A 12,683-nucleotide genomic window follows, 5' to 3' on the forward strand; every position below is an offset into this window, starting at 1 on the left:
GTGTTTATGCTTGTTCGGGCGTCGTATACACGTGTAAAGAAATTCAAATGTGTTGATCTGTCTGTAGTGCTCTTTCTTTATTATGATATTTAGAGATTATTGGTGCTTTTACTGATTTCATTTTGCTTGCTATGTTACAAGAAATAGCCGCTGCAACTTAAGGGCACAAATGCATTTGTTAAAGTTTTGTAATTAAATGATGGCCTCGTGATCTTGCGCCCCTGTGCTTTCTCGCGCTGTGGGCCCGTGGTTATGATGTGCTTGCGTTTGTGTTCGTGTACACAATTTCTCTGTGTGTATTTGTGTATGTGCGATAAGTATAGAATACAACCCGCGGTTGGGCGCCATTCCCTACAAAACAGAATTATTAATTACTGAAGAAGGAGACAGCCTTTGCAAGTTTCTGCTGTAAATGGAGATCCTGAAATATAAACACTGCCATTTGTTTTCCTTGCCTTTAGGTCGCATTGATTTTTTTTCTATTTCCCTAACGATAAATTTTAGATGGTGCCAGGAAAAACAATTTTCCATAATGAAGCTCGTTGCGCGCTCCTAGCTTGGGCAGTTCATCTGTCGTTGTTTTACCTGAGCGCAGACATTTCCTATTAAGTTCCAAGAATTACAATACACCGTGCGAATTGTTTCTCTTCTAGCGCATTATTATTCTGGTAAGTTCTTATTCACGAGCCTAGCGCACCTAGTTGCAGATCGTTCACGCAACAACGCGGACCGTGCTAGGCCGGCCCCAAGCCACATCAGCCAGCCTCGTCCAACGGCACACTTTCATCGTTTCCCTGACTGACGTGTCGCAGGGCCAAGATAGCTGTAGGGGAAGCTTCCATTGTAGCCGTTACGCAAGCCGCTCGAGGCTTAATTAATTGCCACGACGGCTTCTCGCTAAATATTCCTGTTCCGTGCCACCCCTCCCTCAGCTTCTCCGTCTGCTGATACTCGCTAGAGGACGGCCGCCGCGTTGCAGGCGGGCTGGTGCGTTCGGCTGGCCGCCCGCCGGCCTACGCGAAGCTGCTGTTCGTCATCAGCGACGCGTTCTCTCCTGTCACAGTTTCCCATTCAGTCGTTTCTCCGTCCGGATCCCGTTTCTTCATATCCGTTGTGACCCGCCATTCTCCTTTGCGTCACCCCTCACTCCAAATTAGCGCTTTGAAGGGAGCACGTCCATGTAGTAGGCGTACTGCACCCAGCGTACCCCATACCCGCTGTTGTCACGGTAGGGTTTGTCCGCGCTCAGGCGTGGTCGGCTAACCGGCCATGGCAGGCTAGCCCACCGTTCATTTAACTAACAGACTGCGTGCAAACCGAGAGCTCGATGTACGGTCTCTTGGCGCTCGGCGTCCCCGGATCACGCGGCGCTGCCATAATGAAGACGCGGGTGGGACGCGGCTTGACGCCACGGGAGCCAGCCTCCATGTGGGACACGATGAGAAGCGTACTCTTATGTGCAGTTAATTTTGAGTTGCAAGTGTTGCCGACAGGTTGCAGGTACAAGTTTTCGCACTGACTTCATTGCCAGGAAAAAAAAAAAAACGCCGGGCAAAACTGACGCTGAATGAGTGTGCGCTCAACCAACCGCACAGAAACGTTTACACAAAGGACCAAAGTTACGTCGTCTCAACAGATACCCCAATTAGACACGAGTTGTGATACGTAACTACACCAGTTACGAATCAACAGCTACACCATAATAAAAGTAAGGAAACTTTGCAGCATCGTAAACTTGGAAAATAACTGGGCTGTATAAATATGCAGTAATGAAGACGGAGTAACCGATGTCACCCATGATGTCAAACTCTCATACATATATAAATAAATAAAAAAAGCAATATCTGTCTCTCTCAAATATATACGTGCAAGTAGTCGCACGCGTTTCATCGGGCTTGCCGTGTGCGTGTGTGCTAGAGGGCACAGGATGAGCAAGACAGGCGATTGGGTAGACACTTTCAGGGCAAGGACCGGAAACTCTACAATTTGTTCAGACACAATCATTTTGTTACTCTTGAATGACTAAATACGTGCTGTACCAATCATTTTTATTTCTCACGGAGAAAAAGTTATTTCTGTTTCACCTTTTTCGAATGAATGAACAATGTGGTGTGGCGATGAGGCACCTATATTCTGCGAAGATATCACATACCATCAGATAGGCATCAAATAACGCTTGCTAGATGCACGCTCGAGATTTTATTGTGGAATAATTCTAAAAAAGAAGGCAACCACGCCATTCGTGCCATTTTCATCCACTTTCGTAATGGCTGGAGCCTTCATCTTTGCATTGTTTCTACCCATTCGGTGGGAATAATCATTCAAGCACCGTACAAAACAAAACGAACCATCTACAAACGTGAATTAATAAAACGAGCTTAATCATAAATCCTCTGTGGCTGTCTTTAATTTCGGTGTATAATACATACAAGCATTATACTATTTACCTGCGCAGTGTGTGCCTTTAGCTGAGCTTTTGATACTAAATCCCCGGCCACTTTCTTTCAGTCGAGCACATTATACATGCGAGTAATTGCCTGCACACTGTGCTACCTATAGCTACGCGTCTGGTTGAACAGACATTTCTTACGTTTGCGTCCTTTGCTTGTGTTTTCCTTCCTTTGCTTGAAGTCCTGATCGTGGCACAATTTTGGGAATTCAATATAAATAAATACCACCTTGCTCAAGATCACACAGTGTAAGCCACGCCTTTGAGACCAATCTGAACAATAGCCCGTCACAATGTTTAAGCGCGTGAACCTCGGTATAACTTGACTTCTAGCTCGCTGGCAACTGAATGAGCCCCGCCAATTATTTCGGAAGCGGAGAAAGGCCAGTTCTGAGCAGTCAGCAAGGATTAAACGCCCCGACAAGTTTCCATAACACGCGCACCTTTCACGGCCCTCTGTATATAAGCTATAGTGAACATTGACAACTCTGCTTTTTAGGTCTTTTAGGGACTCTGCCTTTAGGGTCCCGTTTTGCAAAACATCCGGTGTTGGTGTCGGCGTCGGCGGAGTTGTGCGTGAGCGAAAAATTTTGCTATGTATTCATGTATATCTATATACCATGCCTCGTTATATTACATGTGGTATGCGCGGCTTATACGCCACACCATCCTATCACTAAAATTGCTCCCACCTTGTCTACATTCTTGACAAAGTAATTCCTCTGAATTTTGAGAATGGCAGCCCACAAACCAATGTCATGAACCAAAAGGCCGACAGCGCATGCCTTTTATGCTAAATCTTCTCCGATTTAATTATTGAAAGTGCGAAACAATAACAGAAACCGTAAAATGATGTAATGTTTCTTTTTTTTTGTTTCTTTTAGTAAGCGATGCTGCGTACTACTTCCGGGATCGACCCACGCAAGAGGCCGCGTTTCTACCAGAAAGCGCAACTTCGTGCATAGCGCTCACCACCAGCGTTCCCGATAAACATTATGGTTAAAGAAACAGCAGTTACCGGGAAGCGTGAAAAGCAGTCAGGGACCTTTGAATGCTATCGCCGTTCCACTGTAAAAGACGTAGCTTAAGCGCCATCTGATTTTCAGGACTGCAAAGACCATGCAAAGGAAAGACAGAGTAAGCAGTAAAAAACGGCAGATGGGCAAATTAAAGGGACAGAAAACAAATAGCTGTGAATGACGAGAGCCTCTTTCTCGTGTATGCGCGACACTTGTGCACAGGCGTGTTTTGCAAGAGAGAAATGTTCACAGTGAACAATTTTGCTGCGAACAATTTTTCACTAGGCATGCTTTTCAATAGCTGCTACCACACTTTCCATATTTCTATCCCACTCCCCCACTCCTCCCTCAATTGGCACTCTGACACTAAGAAAACACTATGGTTAAAAATGATCAAATAATAATGTCAATGAACATTTTATTTCACTTATTCACAGAATTGTGTGATATCTCGAATATCCTGCATGCATTTTGAACAGGAGCATGTTCATCCCTAAATTCGAAATATTGTGCAGATGTCATGGTGTCAGTGAGGCCGAAGTACTGAAGCTTGTTGGTTATGTTTAAAGCTCACACCAGCCTACTTGCATCTGTGACAGCACTATCAGACTAATTCAGCAGGCACTTCAAAATCAGCGCATGATTTAAACAATTTGGGACAACGATATGACATTAGCACGTTTGAAAACAAAAACAAAATCAAGGGTGTGTAGGAAACGAATGGGGTGCTTTCCAATGTTTTCAAGGTCTATGTTATATATTACCAGCAGTGGCTCGAGGCAAGCGGTCAATGTTCTGTTAATGTTCCCACCCCCTATAGTATATGTATGTGACTTTGGTGGTGGCAGTCACATGTTCGTGATTGCTCGCTGTCCAGGCGGAGATTATAGCTCTCGTGGTAGCGTGCCGACTATGTGTGCCCAACTCTGATGTCCAAGCTTTAGCCTTAGTTATTCCTAATGTACCGCAGCCGAACCCATCAGATCGTAACTGCCCCTGCTAATGATCGGGCGTCTTCGCGATCATCCGCAACGCAGCCAAAGGACAAATAGCGCTGAACATGCGGTGCCACACACAAGAAAATCATCATTCCAAATACTCCAATAAGCCTACAGAAAGGTTGATGCATCTCTTAATAGCTTCTAGCGAGAAAGCAATTACGAAGTCATTTGCCGAACTTCCTACCTACGCAAGTTGCCCCAGGAAGTTCCGTTATGTGTGCCCTTCCTCTGAACGATGCTCCTAGTTTTGGCAAACAGATTAGTCGGTGTTAAAGAGGGAAGTCTGTCTTGAATTATAAAATCTCTAGTCCTCATCTGTACAGGCTAGGAGAAGTTTCTGAAGCGATGCAATGGTACTATTTTATTTAGTTTTTTTTTTCTGCTGAAGAAGCTCTTGAGGACTTCAAACACGTCACCCTACTGCTTCCACTGAAGGGGTAGAAGGTGGAGTAGGCTCCTTCCTGTCTGTCGCAGCCAGACTTTTCGTGGCCAAAGGAAGCTTTGTCGCAAGTGGGCCCTTCATGCGGTCAGGTCAAGTGAAGTCGAGTCAGGTGCCACGCTAATGGAAAACTTCGTTCGCACGTGAAGATCTAGTAAGGCGGTGATTACAGGTGGCGTAAATGGCAGACAACTCTGATGCTGCACACTTTTTGTAGTTTATTCACGTTTCCTTTTAATCCATGTGTGTCCGTTAATACGGTGTGCTCTCTGCTCTTCACTTTTTGGGTCTCCTTCATCCATCTTTAAGCAAATTACCAGACTGGGCAACAAATTCTTCTTCTTCTTCTTCGTGATTTGGGAGAGGGAAAATACGCTCAGTTCTGCAGCCCATATGGGAGCACGGCGCAGCGTAATGGGGAATGGGGGCGGGGAAAGAAAAATGAGAGGATAGACGGGGAAAGGGAGAGTAGGTTTCAGGCAGCAGAGGTCAGCATCATCCAGGGGCGATGGCCGGCGGTCGGGCAGAGGCCGTGCGAGGCCGAAGTCTATTGACGATCTACAACAAATTAAGCCCAGTCTGGTAAGCCTCGTCTGCATTTCCCTTACCACTTTTTTCCCTCGTCTCTTCAATCTCCATTTTTTACGCAATGTCGCCCTTCCATAACATAGTATAGGAAAACATGCTTAGTTATAACGAATATCTTTGGATTTCTTCTACGCGCAACCCTTCACATTAAACTGTCCTTTGACTTTCTGGAGAAACGTCGATATCGTTTTGTCAAAATACCGCCTTCTAGTCGAAAGGTGCCTAGCATATGTGATTATTTGTGCTGTTTTATTAATTATAAAAGGATTATTGTCATTTTAACTGCAAGTGGCGGATGAAGGCATTAAAAGTTTTGTTTTATTACTTACGAAACGTCTGCGCGTTTGAGAGGGCGAGCAGTCACTGCGGCGTCCTCGCCCCCACCGTGACAATATGAGGACGAACACAACTACACTGAATATGGCGATTCTCAGAAAGACGCAAGAGGCAGCGGATCTGAAAAATAAAACGATTTTTTTGATGTTACGGCTGCAACCAGCACAGGGATATTCTTAGCTCTTCCTGTACGCTAACAGTTACTTCAGCCCGTAAAATCATCAGCATGCTTCACAATTTTAGTTTGAAAGAAACGGCAATAAGATGTGCGGTAAATGCGTATGGTATTACAAGAAAAAAAAAAAAAAAAATATATATATATATATATATATATATATATATATATATATATATATATACAAATATATATATATATATACTAAATGCTGCCTATTAGGTTACGCTAGGGGTATTGCAGTGCACCTAAACAGATTACCGAAGAGGGCATGATTATAATTCCTGGTCATGTCAGTTTGTTAAACGACAGTAATTTGCATGTATTCCGCGTTAAAATGTGGCCACTAATGTTTGTCCCCTTCTACCTGTTTTTAAAGCTGACTTACGTGGTAGCGCACTCGATAAGTGGTGAAACACACGTACAACGTCAAAATTTTCATCGCTAGCATGTTGCTTGGGGTTGAAAAAGTTGACTCAAAGTTCTGAATGCCGTTTTTTTTCTGGTGTTTAAAAAAATAACAACAGTAGTAAAACAAAACCAACTGCCTTCCTACAAGACTTCCCTATCCTTATCCTACGCCTTTTAGGCCATACGTTCACCAAGTGCGGCCCACGTGCAATTGCATACCATGGTGGCTCAGTTACCTGCTTCCCATCGCGAGAGATCGAAGCTTGGAAATGCCTTTTTCTATGGAAGAACTGCGATCATCATCACGCGGTCCTGATGAGGTGACCTACGCTCCCTTAAGGCCATTACAAACGCATTACAAAGCATAACTTGGACATGAAACAATGAATGTTAGAAATGCAGTACAATAACCATCGAAACAAATCACCAAATACAGAATACAGCACTTTGGGTAAGAAATACATATTTGTAACATTGCGACAGTGGTATCGCGATCAGTATGAAAGAAAAACTAAAGATGTATTCTAGAATAGTCTGACAACATTTGCATGACAACATTAAGACTCAATTTGAGAAAAGGTTTTTAACGCGTTACTCAAGCGTTCAGTGCTACTAAATTGCCAAAGGAATACCGGCAAATTTTTCTATTCCTAATCATTAGCTGAAAAAATGAATAAGCCTACATACCCAGATATTCTTTTCGAATTGATAACATTCAATGGCTGCTTGACATGACGTTTCTAGACTGCCTGGAAGCGAGATAAGGTGTGATTTCCATATTGAAGTGGTCTATTTATAACAAGGAGAAAAATTTACGTCTAGCCAATTCCCGCCACTGAGCCAGTGTAGACAAATCAGACAACCAAAGCATTTCAGAAAAAGAGTCAGTACAAAAATACTGGTAAACAATGAGCCTTGCGGATTTTCTCAGTGTCTTCTCAATTGGGTTGAACTATTACTGATTTAAAAGGATCCTATATGACACTGGCACACTCTAACGTATTTAATGCAGAGAGAGAGTGAGAGAGAGAGAGAGCAAATGATAAATGAAAGGTAGGGAGGTTAACCAGCACCGAGCCCGGGTGGCTACCCTACACTTCGGAAAGGGAAAGAGGGATGGAAAGGTTAAATGAAGAAGAGAAAGTCCACTGGCTATATCATTCGGTCACTCAGTCTGGATCACAGACACTGACTCAATCCGGTAGCTTTCAAACATCGCAGCAGCTCTTTAGTGGCCTTTTGTAGCTGCGATATGCGAGGCCATGGTCCCAAGAACTTGTTCAAGGTGAACGGCTTTCTATCTAACTGATTTAGAGCAGTGCAGATGACATTTCTTTCATTTTCAAAAAATGGGCAGTAACACAGTAGATGTTCTATAGTTTCCTCAACACCGCAGGCATTGCACTCGGCGCTATCAGCCATTACAATCAAAAACGTATATGCATTGGTGAATGTGACGCCCAAGCGTAAGCGGCACAGCATTGTTTCTTCATTACGTGGAAGCCTTGGTAACAGCCGCAGTTGGATAGATGGATCAAGGGAATACAACCGATGTTGAGTGAATTCAGGTGTGTGCCACTTCGCCAATGTCATGCGGTGCGCTAGCTGGGTCGCGTCAGTCCGCGATAAAAGTGCAGACACAAGGGTATCTTCTTCGTGTGCTTTCCTAGCAGCTTAATTAGCGAGGTCGTTACCGGAGATACCGCAATGGGCCAGGCAGCCACTGAAACATGACGTCGTGTCTTTTCGCAACCATATGATGGTGCATTTCTTGTATCTCTGACACGAATTGTTCACAGGACCCGTGACGAAGGAATGACAGAAGACATTGTAAGGCCGCCTTTGAATCGCAGTGTGTCGCCCACCGATTAGTCACCTGGTTGTTAATATAATCAACGGCACCTCGGAGGGCAACAAGGTCCGAACAGGTGGATGTTGTCAAGTGAGAAATCTTGTATCGGATGCTTATTGATCGCGATGGTATAACCACTCCGCCGGTGGAGCTGATCTGAGTAGAACAGCTATCCGTATATATGTGGACTCGTTGAAAGTAGTAAGTGTGTAAACAATCCAGAGCTGCTTGCTTCAAGGCCAAGGTAGACAGGACGGTCTTCTTTCTTATCAATGGAGCCATAAGACGCACTTGAGGTTGTTTTAAACACGACAAAGCTGAGGTTGAACGTGCTGAGAGTGTGAAGTCCGATGGTAAGAAGGCACGATGGATGCTGACCTCGTTGGGGAAGGACGCCCGTGGCAGGCAAGAGACCTTGACTGCAGCCGGGAAATATGGCCAACATGAGCCCTAAGCGTGTCGGTGCTAATGTAAGTCGTGATTGGATGGTCTTGGTCCATTATAATGGTTGCTGCTGTTGATGCGCTCCACGTAAGGCCTAGGCAAACACGTAGTGCCTGTGCCTGCATGCTCTGAAGTTCTCGAAGGTTTGACGTGCATGTCGTAGCAAGCACGGGCGATTTATAGCATAGAAATCCGATAAGTGCTCGATATAACTGTAGTATGGAGCCCACTGACGATCCCCATGTTATGCAGGCGATGAGCTTGAATACTTGAATGATATATGTGACCTTCTTCAAGTGGGCAAGCTGAGGGCTCCAAGAGAGGTCCCGGTCAACAATGACGCCCAAAAACCGATGATTTCTCTTGTATGAGATAGGCTTGCCATTGATGCATACCGGATAACGAGTCATCGCTTTTCGCGTAAAAGCGACTAACGCACATTTTTCTGTTGAGATGGTAAGGCCTTCTGTGTGAAGATAGATGTCTGTGTTGCTGCTTTCTGTAGCCTTGCGCGAACCTGCAGGCGAGTGACCGCTGATGACCAGATGCAGATGTCGTCGGCATAGATTGAGACACTCACTGTTTCCGGCAGGGATTCGACCAGCCCAAGAAGCGCGACGTTGAAAAGAATAGGGCTTAGAACACCGCCTTGGGGAACGCCTCGGCATGTGTAGTGGTCGGTAGTCGGACCCTCTTCCGTACGTGCGAACAAGGACCCTTGTGTCAAGTAGTTTTTGATCAATCGATATATTCGCCCTCCTATTTCAGTTGTCAAAAATGTGTCTAGAATTGTTTGATGAGAAACGTTGTCGTACGCACCTTTCACGGACAAAAAAGAATGCTACTGATGATCACTACCGACATATTTTTGCTGTTCTACAGATGATACAAGATCGGTGACACAAGATCGATGATGCCAGTCGATGAACGACCACGTCGACATCCCGCCGTAGAGTCAGGGTAAATTTTGTCGTGCTCAAAGTACCATTCGAGAAGCATGAGTATCATGCGTTCCATGAGCTTCCCGACGTAGCTAGCAAGGACCATAGACCGATACAATGCCAGTTCGAGCGGTGACTTTCCTGCTTTTAGAAGCGGTACCAGGCGGCTGCGTTTCCATTCCTGTTGGACGACACCAGCTTGCCATGAATTATTAAAAAGGCTGAGCAGTCCTCTTCGTGCTTCTCGACCTAGGTGGCGCAAAGCAGTATATGTTATGCCATCGGGCCCTGGTGAAGACGAATTCCTACAGAGCGCCACAGCAGCTTCTAAGTCTTCCATATAGATTGGAGTGTCCATACTTGTATCGCGTGGACTGGGGATATTGCCTAAAGCTATGTCAGGGACTAAAACTGTGTGGCCGGTGACTTTCGCACAAAATTCCTCTGCAACATCTATCTCATGGCGGTTTTGATAGAGGGCAAGGGCACTGATAGGGCGTCGTTGCTGGGTACTTGAGCGAAGACCCCATAGGGTACGTGGCACACGGGACAATGGCTTGCGAGGGTCCAGTGACTCGCAAAAGCATTTCCATGTTTGATCCGCTAGCTTATCCATTGAGCGTTTTATCTTCTTTTGCATGCGCCGGGCTGCTCTGAGGTCAAGAATTTACTTCGTGCCCCTGTGCCTCCTTTCAGCTTGGCGAGGTACGGCACGAAGCCTTTCCAATTCAATGTCATTCTCAGTACGCTTTGCTTAATGTCTGAAGCAGCGTGTGCCATCTTGAATTGTGTCTGCAAATATGTCTGCTAATCTACGTGCGATATGTTTGTTGCATGTGTCTTCTACATGATCTCGAAAGACTGACCAGTCGATTTGGCGAGATACAACCGGTAATGCGGCGTCGTGTCCATCGATTCTCACATAGCTCGGAATGTCGTCTCTTCCATCGGTTTCTATATCAGTGAACCACTGCACGCTCAAAGTCAGGCCACGTGACACCAAAGTCAAGTCAAGGCAGCTGCTGTACGTTGTTCCTCGCAGAAATGTCGTGCTTCCGTCATTGAGAAGGCACAGGTTGTGGCCTGATCCAAAGGATATTAGTGATCTGCCCCTCGAATTTATCCGGGAGCTTCCCCATATATGGTGGTGAGCGTTGATTCCTGTTATTATCCAATTAAGGACCTAGAGTAGCAGCCATAATATCTTCTAGTCTTTTGCTATCACACTGACTTGTAGGGGATAGGTACACGCCAATAGGAGTAGAAGATAGTCCCTTCTTTTTCACGATAACACATACGTGTTGGTTACGGTCATGTGGCGCTGCGCGTTGAGGAAAATACGTAAGATCCTTGCGAATGTAAGCCAGAACGTTACTACTACCGATACACGTGTTTGACATAGAAGGTTTACATCCTGATTGTCTTAGGAAGGCTGATATGTTCGGTTCACAGATGACCAGCATGGGAAAGTGGTTTTCAAACACGAACTGCCGAAAATCCGAAATACATGACCTGAGGCCTCTCGCATTGAGTTGGAATGTGGAGACACTTCTGACATCACCCAGTAACGATCGCTGTTGTTGTCGATGAGCCATAGTTCTGCTTTAGAAGATCTGAAGCCCTGGACTTCTGAAGGCTTACTATAACCGGATTGATAGCATCCAGCACTTGCAACGCACTTCGAGCTGCTGGTGTCTGTAGCTTGTCCAGAAGAACACGAATAGCATTCACCAGAGAGCTGATCATGACAACAATTTGTTGATCTTGGTCCGTGAATTTATCAGGAACAGACGAAGTGTCCCTTGCTGTAGAAGTCTGATTTCGCTCAGTAGGGGCATTTAGCTTCGGGAGTGCAGGCCAAGCATCAGCAGCCGTGCTGTTCAATGCACCTTTGTCCTTTGAGCTGACTGCGTTTGGCCTGGGCGGTAAAGTGGGTGGTAATGTACGTGGGTGGCGTTCTGCAGAGGCTTTGGAGGCTCTTGGGCGACATCGTTGACGTGATCGTCGTCACTTAATAGATGTTGCTGCTTCTCGGTGAGGCGAGTGATCTCTAACCATTTTCTTCAATATTACCATTTCCTTTCGAATCAAAGGTCATTCCTTCGAGAATGCATCGTGAGGGCCGCTGCACTTAGTGCACTTTAGCACACTGGCCTCGCACGTGTTAGTGGTGTGGGGCCGAGTGCAACGAGAACAGACGGTAGTGTTATTCCACACTACTACATGGCCAAGCTTCATGCACTTCTAGCACTGCAGTGGTTTTGGTATAAATGGGCGAACTACGTGTCCGAAGTGGCCCACTTTTACATGCGATGGGAGGGATTTGCCCTCAAATATGATCTTTACACACCGTGACGTGCCGAGACGAAACGCATTTGTGATCCCGGTGGTTTCTGAAGCTGGCTTGATTAAGATCGACAGATCGGAGTCGACAATGGTCCTATCAACCTCATAAATTACGCCACTACTGACTTGTTTGCCCAGCAGAATATGAGGGTGGACTTGCATCCCGTCAAGTTCCGTACTTTGCGCAAAGAACCCAACGCAGCCAGGCGTTCTACATCAATCGCTAGCGCGTTCTCACGTGTGTTCACTCTGATGTATTTGATTTCATTGGGAACCAGTCAGCGCTTCTAGATGGAGAGACACGGCTTGTCTGTTGAGGAGTCTCAGGTTGTCACTGACCAGAAGTGGCGCGAACAGGATGGTGAGCAACTCGGTATTCTGCGAAGATCCCACGGTGAACTCACTCGAATTAGATGGTATGCTGAGAAAGCTTCGCTTTGCTGTTGGACTCCGTACCAGCTCGAAGATGTCGTCACAAGAATATTTACTTGTGACATAGTACTGCATGGTGTCGTAGCTGTCAGTGTCGCTCTCGGTGCCGTTGCGCTTCCTGGAGGCAGCCGCCGCGGGCACTGCCGACTCCGGTGGACGCGCATGAGACTCCATCTCTATCGCAGCTAAGGTGAAAACAGCAGTTCACTGGCAAAGTCTCAGAAATTCACAAAATGAGTGGAGTTGGAAA

The sequence above is a fragment of the Dermacentor variabilis genome, chromosome 5 (genome assembly GCF_050947875.1).
Source record: "Dermacentor variabilis isolate Ectoservices chromosome 5, ASM5094787v1, whole genome shotgun sequence".
Taxonomy (NCBI): Eukaryota; Metazoa; Arthropoda; class Arachnida; order Ixodida; family Ixodidae; genus Dermacentor; species Dermacentor variabilis.